This window comes from Notechis scutatus, chromosome 3 (genome assembly GCF_049901735.1).
Source record: "Notechis scutatus isolate UNSWTSFEM ecotype Mainland chromosome 3, rNotScu1.2, whole genome shotgun sequence".
Lineage (NCBI taxonomy): Eukaryota > Metazoa > Chordata > Lepidosauria > Squamata > Elapidae > Notechis > Notechis scutatus.
The window spans coordinates 192717749-192732909 of record NC_142011.1 but is presented as its reverse complement, the minus strand read 5'-3'; positions in this window follow the sequence as shown (position 1 = coordinate 192732909).

Below are 15161 nucleotides of genomic sequence, written 5' to 3'. Positions count from 1 at the left end.
AAAGCCCTACCTGCCATAGGGCATGGCTATTTGAGAGATTACCTGTCTTCAGTGGTGTCTATAGGGCTAATTCCATTACTAGGATGCACTTGAACAGTGTCTTCTTTCAGGACTCAGAAAATGTACCTTTTCTATTGTTTCAGCTGCCCTCTGGAATGAGACTGTCCTTGAAATCTGGGTAGCTCCCATCACGATGGTATTCTGGAGGTCCTTAAAACTTTGAGCTATTCCCCCAGGATCTGGGTATAGTATGTTGCAACTCCTCCTGGGTGTATGGTATTTGTTTTATGTGTTGACCAGATCTGCCACCTGTTTATTGGTTGTGTAGATTGTTACTTATATCATGTCTAGTGTTGTGACCTGGCCAGTGTCAGTCTGCATTTGGGCGGCACCTAAGTTAAACAAATACATAAATAAATAGAATAGAATTGGTTAAAATAGAATATTCTTTTATTTAAGGGATATCTCTGTAACTCATAACAGGTAAAAATGATGAACTGGAATAGAAGCAACAGCAGGTAACAGTCTTTTATACAGCTTCATTCTTTTTTTCCAACTTCTCTTTCAATTTTTAATTGTCCCCTCTAATTTCCTGTCCATTCACCTAACATTCCAGAACTTCCAATAACTATCGTACATCTGTTCTCTCTTGTGAAACATATAATTTGGTCATCTTTTCATGGAGAAGGAACACATCCACTCTCTTGTTATTATCAATGTTGGAGAATTTCACGTGCTCCATATTTTAAGATGGATTGGTCTAAATTACATTGGCAAAATTAATATGCAGAAAAGAGCACAATTACTGTATACTTTGGATTCTACATTTTTCTGGGTTGAAATGTTGCCTATCAAAGATCTAGTCTATACAAGTGGATAAAACCAAGCTAGGGAGTTTTCTGCAGTGAATTAAAATGACTAGAAGTGAATTACTGATAAGATTGTCTTGTAAGATTGACTAAAAAACATGAACTTTCCAAAAACTACAGAAATTAGTTGCCTTGATCTTTGCTACCCAAAGAATTGGTGGGCAAGAAAGTATTTTTAATCAACCACAGCAGCATCAGAATGAAGAAAAAATTAATCAAATTCCAGACAGAAAACTGTATTAAAATAACATTCACATAGGGTAGCAACGGAATCTGAAACCTAAAACTTCAAGGCTGCTGGTTGCCCTAATGCATTAATTTCTAAGGTCCTGTACTCTTCAATATTTTCATTAATGCATTGGATGAAGAGATAGAGAAAATACTTATTAAATTTGCAGATCACACAAAACCATGGAAAAGCTAATAATTTGAGAGACAGAAATAATATTCAAAATGATTCTGATAGGTTAGAAAAGTCAGTTGAAGAACAACACAGTGAAATGGCTAGAAATATTAAGTTCTTCAGTTAAAATAGAGAGGAGAGGAGACGAGAGAGGGGAAGGGAGGGGAGGGAAAGGAGATGATGGGCTCCATAAGAAGGATCTATGCAATTCGCCATGGCCAACTAGCCATGGCCAGTTCGCTGCAGGACAACTTGCTGCAGGACAAGAGTTACACTGATATCAAAGAAATTGTGGAATATAATCATTAAAAAAAGAATGCAAAAGGAGGGACAGAATGTAATGTAAATGGCAAAAACTAAAATAATTTTTATTTATTTTAAATAATGAAATAGAATTGTTAAATTGTCCTGCAGCGAGTTATCCCGGGCCGAGTTGAGTTGGCTGTAGTGATTTGGCTGTGGCAAGTTGTCCCATTTCCCCCATAAGAATATTTGTGGAAAGGATAAGGGTATTGTATCTGATCACAAAGTGAGTACAGGTAGTTCTCGAGTTATGACTGCAATTGAGCTTGGAAATTATGATCATGAGTCATAACAATTGTAAAATGGATCACCATAGGACCAGACCCAATTTTTAGGATCTTTATGTGACAGTGATTCATGAATTGTGATGACCCAGGGTGGGATACAAAACAAACACAGTCACAGAAAACAGGTGAAGCCCCTTTTATTCCTTCACTTTGCTTCCAAGCTCCGAATATTCTTGATGGAAGACAAAAAACTCCCACACAAACAGTTACAAGAAGAAGGAAAAAAGCAACACAAACCAAGCAAGATAAGGACTGGAGGACGTCTACAGATAACACACACTGGGAAAGACGCCAAACTCAGAGAGGAACCATAAAGTAGAGATATTTCCATGCTTTGTTTCCAGCGTTTGCCTGTACGCATGTCTGTCCTCTTATCCAGCTGTCACACCTGCAGCCCATGAAGAGGATCAAGGCCCTCTCCTCCCAAGAAGACCACGTCTCTCCCTTATCCTCTCCTCCCTGCATGCCCTAGGATGGATAGGGGATGGGCCTGGGTCCTCCTCTGACTGCTCAGCCGGCCTCTGCCCTACCCCAGCCTCCTCCACAACCTCTGCAGCCACACTTCCACTCCCTGTCGGCTGTTCTTCCTCTCCCTCAGAGTCAGTCTCCACCAGGGGCATGACATGAATAGTCACAGTTTGTAAACAATACTGTGGTCGTTAAGCAAACTCATTCTTTGCCATAGGCCAAGTTTTGCCAAAAATCAGACATAAACACCACTTTCTTGCAAAAACATGAGTCATAGTCACCTAACTGCAGGGTGCTGCAGTTGTAAATGTGAGCCATTTGTCAAATGCCCGAAACCCAGTCACATGATCATGGGGGGCTGACATCAGAGCTTAAAAACTGGTAGTTTTTTGGGATGGCGCTGTCATAACTTCAAATGGTCACTAAGTGACTAGTCATAAGTCGAGGACTACTTGTATGAATTAGTGAAGCAGCCTGACTCCTCTAAAATATAAATGCAGTTTTAGGTTGCATTCACCAAAGTATTTTTTTTCAAAATTTCAGGAAGTAATACTTGTAATATTCAATGTGTTCACATCCTAATATTCAAATCTGACTCTGAATTGTGGTTTCTGGGCATTGCATGGTCAGATAAGTTGGAACAGGTCAGAGGCAGATAATCAGAGGCAGATAATTTCATCAAAATACTGCCATAGCATCTTTAATGATTAATGATTTAATCATTAATAATTTTAATGATTAGTATCGAAAAAATTGAGAATATTTAGTTTTGAGAAGAAAAAGACTAAGGGAGGACATTGTTGTATTCTTGAAAGAAATGAAAAGATGCAACCTTTTCTGCCAGAATTGGGGGCCCAGAATGATGGTCTAAAGTAACAGGAAAGCAAGTTCAGATTACAAATTAACAGCATTGGAAAGGACCTTGTTGGTCATCTAATCCAGGGGTCTCCAAACTTGGCAACTTTAAGACTTGTGGACTTCAACTCCCAGAATTCTGCAGCTAGCTTTACTGGCTGAGGAATTCTGGGAGTTGAAGTTCACAAGTCTTAAAGTTGCCAAGGTTGGAGACCCCTAATCTAATCCAACCACCTGCCCAAGCAGGAGGCCCTATACTATTTCTGACAAATGACAGTCCAATCTCTTCTTGAAAGCCTCCAGTGATGAAGCTCCCACAACTTCTGAAGGCAACTTCTATTCCATTGGTTGATTGTTCTCACTGTCAGAAAATTTATCCTTATTTCTAGGTTGTTCAATTTTCATCCATTATTCCTAGACTAGCCATGCCCAGTTTCTGTAACCGTTCTTCATATGTTTTAGTCGCCAATCCCCTAATCATCCTGGTTGCTCTTCTCTGCACTTTTTCCAGCTCAATATTAAGAGTATCTGCCTTTAGTAAGAACAGTTGAGCAGTAGAAACAATTACTAAGAAGGGATGAACTTGTCTTTATTGCTAGACAGCATCTGTTTGGGAGGGTTTGATATAATCAATAGAAGAAAATGTTTGTAGCTCGGTGTTGATCTGTGGGATCATTGATGCTCTCTGAGCTTGGTTTGTTTCTTGCAGAAGTTTCAGTACCAAATTAAGTAACATTATCATCAATGCTAGCCTTTTGCTAACACTGATCATGTTACCTAGTTTGATAATGAAACATCTGCAAGAAAACAACCAAGGGGAGGGAGGCACCCTACGGTGTGATATAATCTCCTGCTTGAATGGCCCCTTCTAACATTCTGGGTCCATTAACCATCTATATTTGTCTTCTACGTTTTCTGAAATTCCTAAGTGTATTCTTGAATTCACCTTGTAAACCCTGTGACTATTGCATTGTACATTGTTTACCATGTGTCTGCTGAGGAACAATTACATTTTAGAAAGTTATGTCACTCAACACATTTAACACATTGAAAGATCGATCTTTGGAGCAGAAACATTGAAGTATCAGCTGAACAATGACTAATTTAAGTTCCATTGATTTCAGTGTCTTTATTTCTAAATATGTTAAGAATAGATTCAGTCCATGTTTTGTGAATCCCAGTATGAAATACAAGCTTATTTTATTTTTGATTGTCTAAAATAGGTGCTCCTTTTAAGTAGTATATCTCTGTCAAAGCACCATCCATGGCCTAAAATTAATTCAGGTTTTGGAAATGATTATTCTCTGAATAAGATGTATCTTTGAATTAGATTTCTCATTGTCTCCTTTTCAATTTTAAATAAATTTATTTCTTTTGGAAACTGTTTTTGTTCTTTGCTCATTTGAGAAACTTTCCTCCCACTGAATTATATTTAGTTTTGGGGAGGATCTGAAGTCCATGGGTGATACAGCCTGTGGAATTTAATCTAAAATATGTAGGAGTGAAAAAAAAAATTGCGCCCTTGGAAATGAAAGCAAGTTTTATACACCCAGCATTACTCTTAGTCTTATTTGATATACAGTAAAATACAGCAATTTAATTTAGCATCAGGCTTTATGAAGATTATCCATGCTAGCAAAATGTGTTTCAAAACAACAATACTAACAAGATATTGTAAATTATTTTGCACTTGACTGCTACACATAGCATTAGAGCCATTTTTCAATACTTAATTAAAATTAAATCTACAGCCACTTAAAATTCAATGCCTGTCAAAAGAATTAATAGGCAACAAAGACCAGATGTTGGAAATGTTTGGGTGTAGGCTTTGAGATCGCATCTGACTTGATTCAATCTGTTTTACAGGGACTAATTTGAAAGCCGACAATTAAAATGTTGTTACAAATTTGGGACGGTGAAAATTTCAACTCACGATGCTGACTTGCTTGAGTCTAAGGTCTGTGTTGTGTGTGTGTATATGTGATTTATTGCCAAATCTGTTATCCATAAAAACAAAAATTCATGATAGCCTCTTTTTTTTCACCAGATGAAAAAGGAGATAGTATTCACAAAGCAGATTAAGCTCAAAAGTTTAGTTAAGTAGTATGCCTGTGCTGATGTTTTTACTCCTGGCTGAGAACCGTGAGAACTGTTGATCAAGCTTTGAGCCTTACTCTGTCATTTGAACTCAAAATAGCCTCCATGGAGGTTTCTGAACAGGAAAGCTGTAACCTGCAACAAATCTTAGATGTGCTGAGTTTCAGACATCCGATGTGGCAGTCATTCCGGGATTAATATACCGCTTTACAGTGTTTTACAGCAGTGGTGGGGTTCAAATTTTTTTACAACTGGTTCTGTGGGCGTGGCTTGGTGGGCGTGTCAGGGGAAGGATACTGTAAAATCTCCAGTCAGAGGTGGTATTTGCTGGTTCTCCGGATTACTCAAAATTTCCACTACCAGTTCTCCAGAACTGGTCAGAACCTGCTGAATACCACCTCTGCTTTACAGCCCTCTCTAAACGGTTTACAGAGTCAGCCTATCGCCCCCAACAATTTGGTCCTCATTTTACCCACCTTGGAAGGATGGAAGGCTGGGTCAACCTGGAGCCTGGTGAGATTCAAACTGCCAAATTGCAGGCAGCAAATCAGCAGAAGTAGCCTGCAGTACTACATTCTAACCACTGTGCCACTGTGGCTCAATGAAACAGAGATGAAGTCATAAAGTTTGGTTGAAAAGAGCATAACAGCACCATCTGACTCTATTATTTATTTAATATTTTAATTGACTTTATTAGACAATCTTATACAGGTAAGATGCCCACCGAATATCTGTTGCTAACCAAGGTGGTTCTCAAGTGCATCATGCCCAATTTTATGATCCTTTCTTGCCAGGGTTAAGTGGATCCTTGCAATTGTTAAATGAATCACACAGTTATGTGAAAAGCAGATCTAATTTGGTCAGACCCAGAAGGAAGAACTATGGTTTTACAGATCTCGATTAATACTATTTCATTTCTATTGGTAGCAATTTATGCTCCAAATGAAGATCAAAAAGAATTTTTTAAATATTTACACCAAAAAATAATAGGATTTGAAAAAAGAAACATCTGTATGATAGGTGATTTTAACTCTATTGCTGATTACCAAAAGGACCATAGTAATGGGAGGAAGAACAAGAAAGGGAAAAGAGAGTTTCCCAAGACATGATGAAAGAATTAAATTTGGTGGATTTATGGAGAAGATTAAACCCAGAAGAAAAACAATTTACATTTTACTCCAACCCGCATAAAATATGGACAAGAATAGATATGGCGTGGATGAATGGGGAAATTGCAAATGAAATAAAAGGAATTGAAATTTTACCAAATGAATGGGCTGATCACAACCCAATTCAAATAATTTGGAAAGGTAGGAAAAAACCAAAGAAAAGATGGATATTAAACACTCAATTAATAAGAGAAGAAGAGTATATTAATAAGCTTAAAGAGGAATTAAATTATTTCCTAAAGGAAAATGATAATGATGCAACCTCGAAACAAAATATCTGGGATACATTGAAGGCAGTTATAAGAGAAATAACAATCTCTTATAATACCATGAGAAATAAAAGAAAATATGCTCAACAAAATAAATTACAACAACAAATTAAGGAATTAGAAACCCAATTACAAAAAAACCCTAAAAATCAGAGTACAAAATCAGATAATAACAGCCAAACATAATTTGAATTTATTGGAACAAGAAAAAAGGGAAATAAATTTGAAAATGACCAAACAAATTTATTTTGAATATGCAAATAAACCAGGAAGATGGCTATCTTATAAACTAAAAAAAAAGGAAAGAAAAGAGATTGATTTACCAATTAATTGATGAGAAGGGTGACACACAACAAGAGATAGAAAAGAAAAAAGACATTATCCATAAATGTTTTGAAAAGTTATACAAAAAAGAAGTCAATGAGGATAAAATAAGAAACTACTTAGAGGAAACGAAAGACAAAGTAATTGGAGATGAATTGATAGAATTATTAAACAAAGATATTACATGGTCCGAATTGAAATCAGCAATAGAGAATCAAGGGAATAATAAAACCCCAGGGCCAGATGGGATCCTGGCAGAATTATATAAGGCAATCGCGGAACAAATTGGACCACTGATGATGGAAGTATTTAACGAGGTATTACTGGCAGCTAAGATGCCAAACTCGTGGAGGGGAGCACTGATTTCGCTAATCCCGAAGGAGGATTCTGACCACAGATACATTAACAACTACAGACCAATTTCACTCCTAAACACCGATTATAAAATATTCTCCTCTATTATAGCTAATAGACTAAAACAAGTTTTAAATCCGTACATACATGAAGACCAAAATGGATTTCTCCTGACTAGACAGATAAAGAATAATTTAAGAACAGTAATAGACGTTTTAGAATTTTATGAAGCCCACTCTGAGAAACAATCTGCACTTATGTTTTTGGATGCAGAAAAGGCATTCGATAATTTAAATTGGCATTTCTTAATTCAAAAAATTTATAATATGAATTTAGGCACCAAATTTGAAAATATTATAACAACAATTTATGACACACAGCAGGCCAATATTATAATAAATGGGGAATACACTGGTCCAATAAAAATAGAAAAAGGAGTTAGACAGGGTTGCCCTCTTTCACCTCTTCTCTTTATATTTGCTTTAGAAACACTCTTAACACGTATTAGGCAAAATCCTGAAATTAAAGGACTGAGGATTAAAACAGAAGAATACAAATTGCAAGCGTTTGCCGATGATATGGTTTTCTTTTTGGAGGAACCAATAGAAAAAGGTTATAAATTGATAAAAGAATTAGAACAATTCGGTGCAGTAGCAGGACTCACACCTGCAGCCCATGAAGAGGATCAAGGCCCTCTCCTCCTGAGTAGACCACATCTCTCCCTTACCCTCTCCTCCCTGCGTGCCCTAGGATAGAAAGGGGATGGGCCTGGGTCCTCCTCTGACTGCTCAGCCAGCCTCTGCCCTTCCCCAGCCTCCTCCACAACCTCCGGAGCCACACTTCCACTCCCTGTTGGCTGTTCCTCCTCTCCCTCAGAGTCAGTCTCCACCAGGGGCATGACATGTCCTCAACTTCAGGTCTTCCGATGGGGGCATCCTCAGCTGCCATGTGACTGAGCCCATCCACCTTGCTGCTGGTTATCCACATCTTCTCTTTCCTTTCATCTTTCCCAGCATTAGAACTTTCAGCAGAGGTCCACTCTGCTCAACCAGGTCATCAAGTAATGTGTTCAAAATAAGATAATTTGAGCTTGTCATTTGTGTCTTGTGTGAGAGCTCTGGACAAAGTCACGCACTGAACTAAGATGTTTATTTATTTAATTATTCTATTTCTATTGCCACCCATCTCAGTCAATGATTCTGGGTAGCTTACCATTCAAAATAAAACAAGACCAAAAACCGCAATTAAAATAAGAGAAGCAGGAAATGAGTATGTCTGGTTTAATGGAGTGACATGATAGCAGTGTCTAAGGGGCTGCCACAAAGAAGAGGGGGTTGACCAGTAGCGGGATTCAAATTTTTCTACTACTGGTTCTGTGGGTGTGGCTTGGTGCGTGTGGCAGGGGAAGGATACTGTAAAATCCCACTCCTTCCCCACCCCACTAACCTGCTTTCCAGCTCCGTTCTCCTGTGTAGGGCAACAAAAGAAGACCCAGCCGATCAACTGGGACTTAAGAGGCAGAGAATAGATGGGGGCGGGGCCAGTCAGAGGTGGGATTTGCCGGTTTTCCGAACTACTCAAAATTTCCGCTACCGGTTCTCCAGAACTGGTCAGAACCTGCTAAGTACCACCTATGGGTTTAACCTATTCTCTTGAAGGAAGGACTAGAAGCTATGAATAGAAACTAATCACGGAGAGAAGGCAATCTAGAACTAAGGAGAAATTTCCTGACAGAACAATTACTCGGTGGAATGACTTACTTTCAGAAGTTGTGGGTACTCCAACACTGGAGGATTTTAAGAAGAGTTTGCACAACCATTTGTTTGAAATGGTAGAGGGTTTCCTGCCTGAGAATGGGGATGGACTAGAAAACCTGCAAGATGCCTACCAACTCTGCTATTCTGTTATTTTAAAAATATTCAAAATAAATATACATATGTATCACATAAGAGTTTTAAAATAATCATTGGTAGAGCAACCTCCCCTCATTTCCTTCTCCCCCTCAAAAAAAGGATATTTGTAGTCATAGAGCCAGTTTGGTACAATGTTTAAAGCACCAGGCTAGAAAGTCACTTGCTGCCTTAACCATGAAAGCCACCTGGGTGACTTTGGGCCAGTCCTTCTCCTTCAGCCCAGCCCACCTCACAGGGTTGTTGTTGTGGGGAAATAGGAAGAGGAAAGTGTTTTGGATATGTTTGCCACCTTGAGTTATTTTTAAAAATAATTAAGGGTAGTGTATAAATAAATAAATAAAATAAAATAGGTTAAATGACTATGATAACAGAACGACTCATTCTGAACATAAATCTAAGGTGTTTTCTCACAAAGTTAGCCTAATCTAGAGAATCAGGAGAAGGGAAACAAGCTCCCTGATCAATTCTAGTTCAGCAATTCCCTAGTACTAGTGCTTTCTTTGGACAAATGTTGCATTGACATATGCAAATTTGCAGCCAGCAGCTGAACATCTGGGTGGATTGAAATGTTTTCCCCCACTCTTCTCTGGAGGTTGATGTTTGGATGCCAGATTTCGATCCATTTGTTCTGTACCACAGAGGCTGACCTGTTTGTCCTATGCAGACAACAGATGGCATCGATGCTGTGAAAAGATGTTCAGGGAAATAAGGGTCTGACAGTACGTCTGTTGTTATTAGATGCTGTAATAATGTTGCCTGAGAGGATGTGGTGAGAGAATTCACATCTGGGCTCATTCGGATACATACCTTTGCCTAGCTGTTTTCACAGGCCATTCCAGATGCATGCAAAAACTAACATGGAGCAAAATGAGACTTTCCCCTTTTTTAGCAAAAGTTTCCAGGCGGAGGAAATATTTAATCTGAGGCAGGGATGCCCAATTTTGGCAACTTTAAGACCTGTGGACTTCAACTCCCAAAATTTCCCAGGAAGCCATGCTAGCTGAGGAATTCTGGGATTTGAAGTCCACAAGTATTACAGTTGCTGAGGTTGGACTCCCCTGATTTAAGGGATAACTGGATCACTTGAAAATCCATTATATTTCTTTGGTTCTTCTCTAAATCTGAAAGAACGGTCCCGATTGGGTTTTAAGTTAGAGCTCAAGAATATGGAATCTATCGAAGGAGAAACCCAGCTTTCCTTGCCCTTCTGACCTTTTCTAAGAGATGCTCTTCCTCTTAAGGGCACTATTGAATTGTGGGAAATATCAAAGAGGTGGCATTCCATGATAAGAGATAAGGCAGTTAGGGCAAGCAATGCAAGTCTTACTGGTGTTAAGAGATCTGTTACAGTGGCTGCTATGTTTGATACATTTGAACTTTCATCAGCTTTTGGGTTAACCAATGGGTTAATATCATGGACAAAGCAAGAGCATGTGTTACGTTAATAACTAATAACTAACCCACGGCAATATGAATGCTCAACAATAAGTTTTTATCACCAATCCGATCCATTGAAGTAACTGTATTGAATTCTACTGTATAGTGCAATATCAGGGGTTCTCAATTCAATGTATAGAATGTGAAGGATGTGTGTTTGTGTTTATTTTCATAGTCATAATGTACACTGAAGATGGTATTTAATTTTGTTGTATGAGGTGCAATGACAATAAAGTAAATTAAATTAAACATCTTAGTAGAACATGCAGGACAAGACAGGAGATCACTTGCTGTCCAGATTTCTGTTTTCCATCTTGCCATAGCAGTAAGATATAAATGGTATATATTAATTTGTTTGTTAAATGCGATAAATATTTATGTTGAATATGATAAATATTCCCCTTTTCTTTCAGGAGCTCAACATTGTACATAGCACTCTCTCTCTTTTGATTCTCCCACATTGTAACAACTAGTGAGCTTCTATGACTGGAGGAGGGTGGGTTAGAATCCTCCCTGCCTTCACAACTATGCCACATTGGTGTTCTTTTCAGTTTCTAACAGGAAGCAAAGCCATGAAGGATAAAATCAATAAAGACCATCCATTCCTATCTACCATTCAATCTTGGAAAAGTGTTCCATTGCTATTGGGAGGAAAATGCACTAAATCTATTATGTTAATATCTGTCCAAATCCCAGGAATGGCTTTCTGGAAAAAGTGAGCTAAGACCAAGCAAAATATAGCTGTGGAAAGGAAGAACAAACAAGTCCCTCAGGGAAGGGGTGGTGCTAAATTGATACCAGAGTTTTCTGGGAAATAATCATTGCAGCGTAAATATACCCAAATCATTTATATTGACTGTTTCCTAGTATGATTTGATTGCTTATTTGTACCCTATGACTATTAAGTGTTGTACCTGATGATTCTTGACTTTTGACAAATGTATCTTTTCTTTTATGTATACTGAGAGCATTTGCACCAAGACAAATTCCTTGTGTGTCCAATCACACTTGCCAATAAAGAATTCTGTCTGTCTGTCTATCTATCTATCTATCTATCTATCTATCTATCTATCTATCTATCTATCTATCTATCTATCTATCTAGAACAGCATGAAAGGACAAGAATGACAAAATGTCTGCAGGATTTTATTGGAGTTCACATTTTCTCCAAAAGCAAGTGCATGAAGAAGCAACTTTTATAATTTTTCTGCAAGTCCTCCTACTACAATTGTGGCTATCAATGGGCCCAGAGAACTCAAGTGACCATCAACACTAACCAGATTGCTGAATGATGAGGAACGATGGGAGTTTCAGTCCAACAATATCCAAATGACCACATATTTCCTATCCCTAAAGCTAGAATAGGTTTATTCCCAGTCAGAAAAGCTTTCAAACTCTTTGGTTCTTAAGACCAAGCTTTAGTTTAACTTCAAGGGTTAAGATTTCTGGATATTTTTCTTATATGTATCCATTTCATGTATTCATAACTATGTTTATACTTATACCTTTTATCTTATAATCGCTTGACAAAATAAATAAATAAATTTTAGCATACATAGTGGGAGGGGATTAGATATTTTTCCTCCCATCCAGGACTTGGATTAAAACCTTCTTGTATCAAGGGGAAAGTCACTATATCAGTATCAGTGTTTTTATTGAAAATTTAAGAAAAGGGCTACATGGTTAAACTTTTCCTCTTTGACTCTTAAGACCCCAAATTGTTTACACTCCCTGGAGAGTAGGAGTGTATGAAACAGAGCCAGCCTGTGTTAGATTTGCATATGTTCATTCCTCAGGCTGACCCATCATATTATTGCAATTTCACAAAAAGTATGCATTTCTGAATAACGTCTGTCTCAGCGGAGCTATCTGTAAGTGCTACTCCTTTTAAACTATCAAGATGCATGTAACTGGATTTTTTTCTTGAAGCATACAACCATGTAGCAAAACACAAAGGGGTGTGGAGAGAAGAGAAAAACCTGTGGGAAAATTGCCTTTCAATCTTTTTATTGAGATTCGGATATACAGATTAGTTCAGTTTGCATCAAAGTGTAGAAATAATGAAATTCTCCAGCATTCCAGCAAACTTGTGGCTGCTAAAAAGAATTTAAAAGGTGGTGGTGGGGAGTTGTATCTGCACACACAGCGTATGTGTATACATGTATATACACAGTAAAAAGGTGCATGTGTGGGTGTGTATGCACTAATGACCACCAGATCTAATTTGGTCTCCTCTATAAAAGACTACCTCATTATCGGGATACTTTAACGATAGCTTTTGTTCATATTCTTGTATTTGTTTTGTTGTTCCAAGGATGCTGATTTTTTTTTTTTTTAGTTACCCATCCCTCCCTTATTTTTCAGCCTCCTTGGCTGCTGAGTTACTTTATCTGAAAAGTCCCCAGAGAGAAATTTATTTATACTTTCTTCATTTTGGAATTGAACTGAAATTGTGGGAAAGCAGGGAGGCTATTGAGGGCAGTGTGGTGAAGGATTGGATATTCACATACAGGTACCTTGAAGGGATGAGACCCTGAAGACAGGATAAGAAGCAATGGATAGAAATCAAGGAGAGAACCAACCTAGAAATAAGAAGACATTTCCTATGGGTCAGAACAATTAATCAGTGGAATGGTTTGCCTCCAGAAGTTGTGGATGCTTCAACACTAGAGATTTTCAAGAAAAGATTGGACAACAATTGTCCAAGATGATATAAGTTCTGCTGTCTTAGATAGGGGGTTGGACTAGAAGTCTTCAAGAGATCTCTTCCAGCCCTATGATTCTATAATTTTAATTGTCTACAATTCATGGGAATTTTTTTTCTCTTCTTTCTTTCTTTCTTTCTTTCTTTCTTTCTTTCTTTCTTTCTTTCTTTCTTTCTTTCTTTCTTTCTTTCTTTCTTTCTTTCTTTCTTCCTTCCTTCCTTCCTTCCTTCCTTCCTTCCTTCCTTCCTTCCTTCCTTCCTTTCTTTTATTTTCAAGAAAAGATTGGATGGCCATTTTTCTGTAATGGTATAGAGCAGTGGTCCCCAACCTTTTTTGTGCCAGGGACCAGTTTCACGCAGAAACACTTTTTCAAGGACCGGGGGGGGGGAGTCCAAGTTTGGTGGTTTGCTTGCAGACGTTTCATTATCTGACTAGGTAACATCTGATGTTGTTACCTAGTCGGGTAATAAAACGTCTGCCAGCAAACCACCAAGTTCAGGGAACGCCAATGCCTCCTCATTGCAACCCTAAGCGACAGATAGTCCCTGCAGGACGGCTGAGAAGCCTCGCCTCTTGGCCCTGCCTTCATCAGCCCCATCCCTCAGGTGTCTCGCTCCCTCCCTCAGCCTCATCCCTCAGGTGTCTGCCTCGTTCCTCTCTCAGTCGCTCTCTCACTCCTCCACCAGCCCAGGAAGAAACTGCTTCAAAGAAGCCTGCAGGGTGGCTTTTCCTGTCGGCGCAGCTCTTCCGAAGCGCCCATTCACCCCCACCCCGCCGCCCACGGTTCAATCCAGTGCTCCGTTCTGCCTGCCTGCCTTAGTTTCTGGTGGTTTCGGAGCGCAGCTCCTCCGAAGCGCCCGTTCACCCCCGCCCCGCCCCGCCGCCTGCGGTTCAATCCAGTGCTCCGTTCTGCCTGCCTGCCTGCCTGCCTTCGTTTGTTTAGGAGCAGCTTCGGCTGATAAAAAGAGGCGAATAGTTATTATTCTCAGCCGAAGCTGCTCCGAAACAAACGAAGGCAGGCAGGCAGGCAGAACGGAGCACTGGATTGAACCTGGATTGATTGGCGGCGGGGTGGGGATGAACGGGCGCTTCGGGGAAGCTGCGCCGACAGGAAAAGCCACCCTGCCGGCTTCTTTGAAGCAGTTTCTTCCTGGGCTGGTGGAGGAGCGAGAGAGCGACTGAGAGAGGAACGAGGCGTGAGGAAACCGAAGCCACTGAGCCAGAGAGTAGGACAGGCTTTGGTTGCTTCCTCCCTCCCCTTCTTTCATTTGTGTCCTTGATCCCTGATCCCAGCAGCATTCACCGAAAGCGAAGAAAGCTGCCATTTTTATTTTATTTTTATTTTCTTTGCGGCCCGGTACAAAGTGATCCACGGCCCGGAACCGGTCCATGGCCCGGTGGTTGGGGACCCCTGGTATAGAGTCTCCTGCTAGGAAGGGGATTAGATCAGAAGATCTACAAGGTCCCTTCCAATTCTGTTATTTTATTATTTTGTTATTCTATAATAGTGTAAGAATATCATGCTTCACCCATGCAAATCGCTCTCTCTCTGTCTCTCGCTTTCTGAAAAAATATTGCTTGTCATCAAGTTGAATGAGCACAGATGACTTGTGGGGACAAAACCAAAACTAATTCTTATACAATGATATTCTTGTCATGGTTTTACATATGTTGGCATATTGCAATCTTTTTAGGCATTGCTATGATT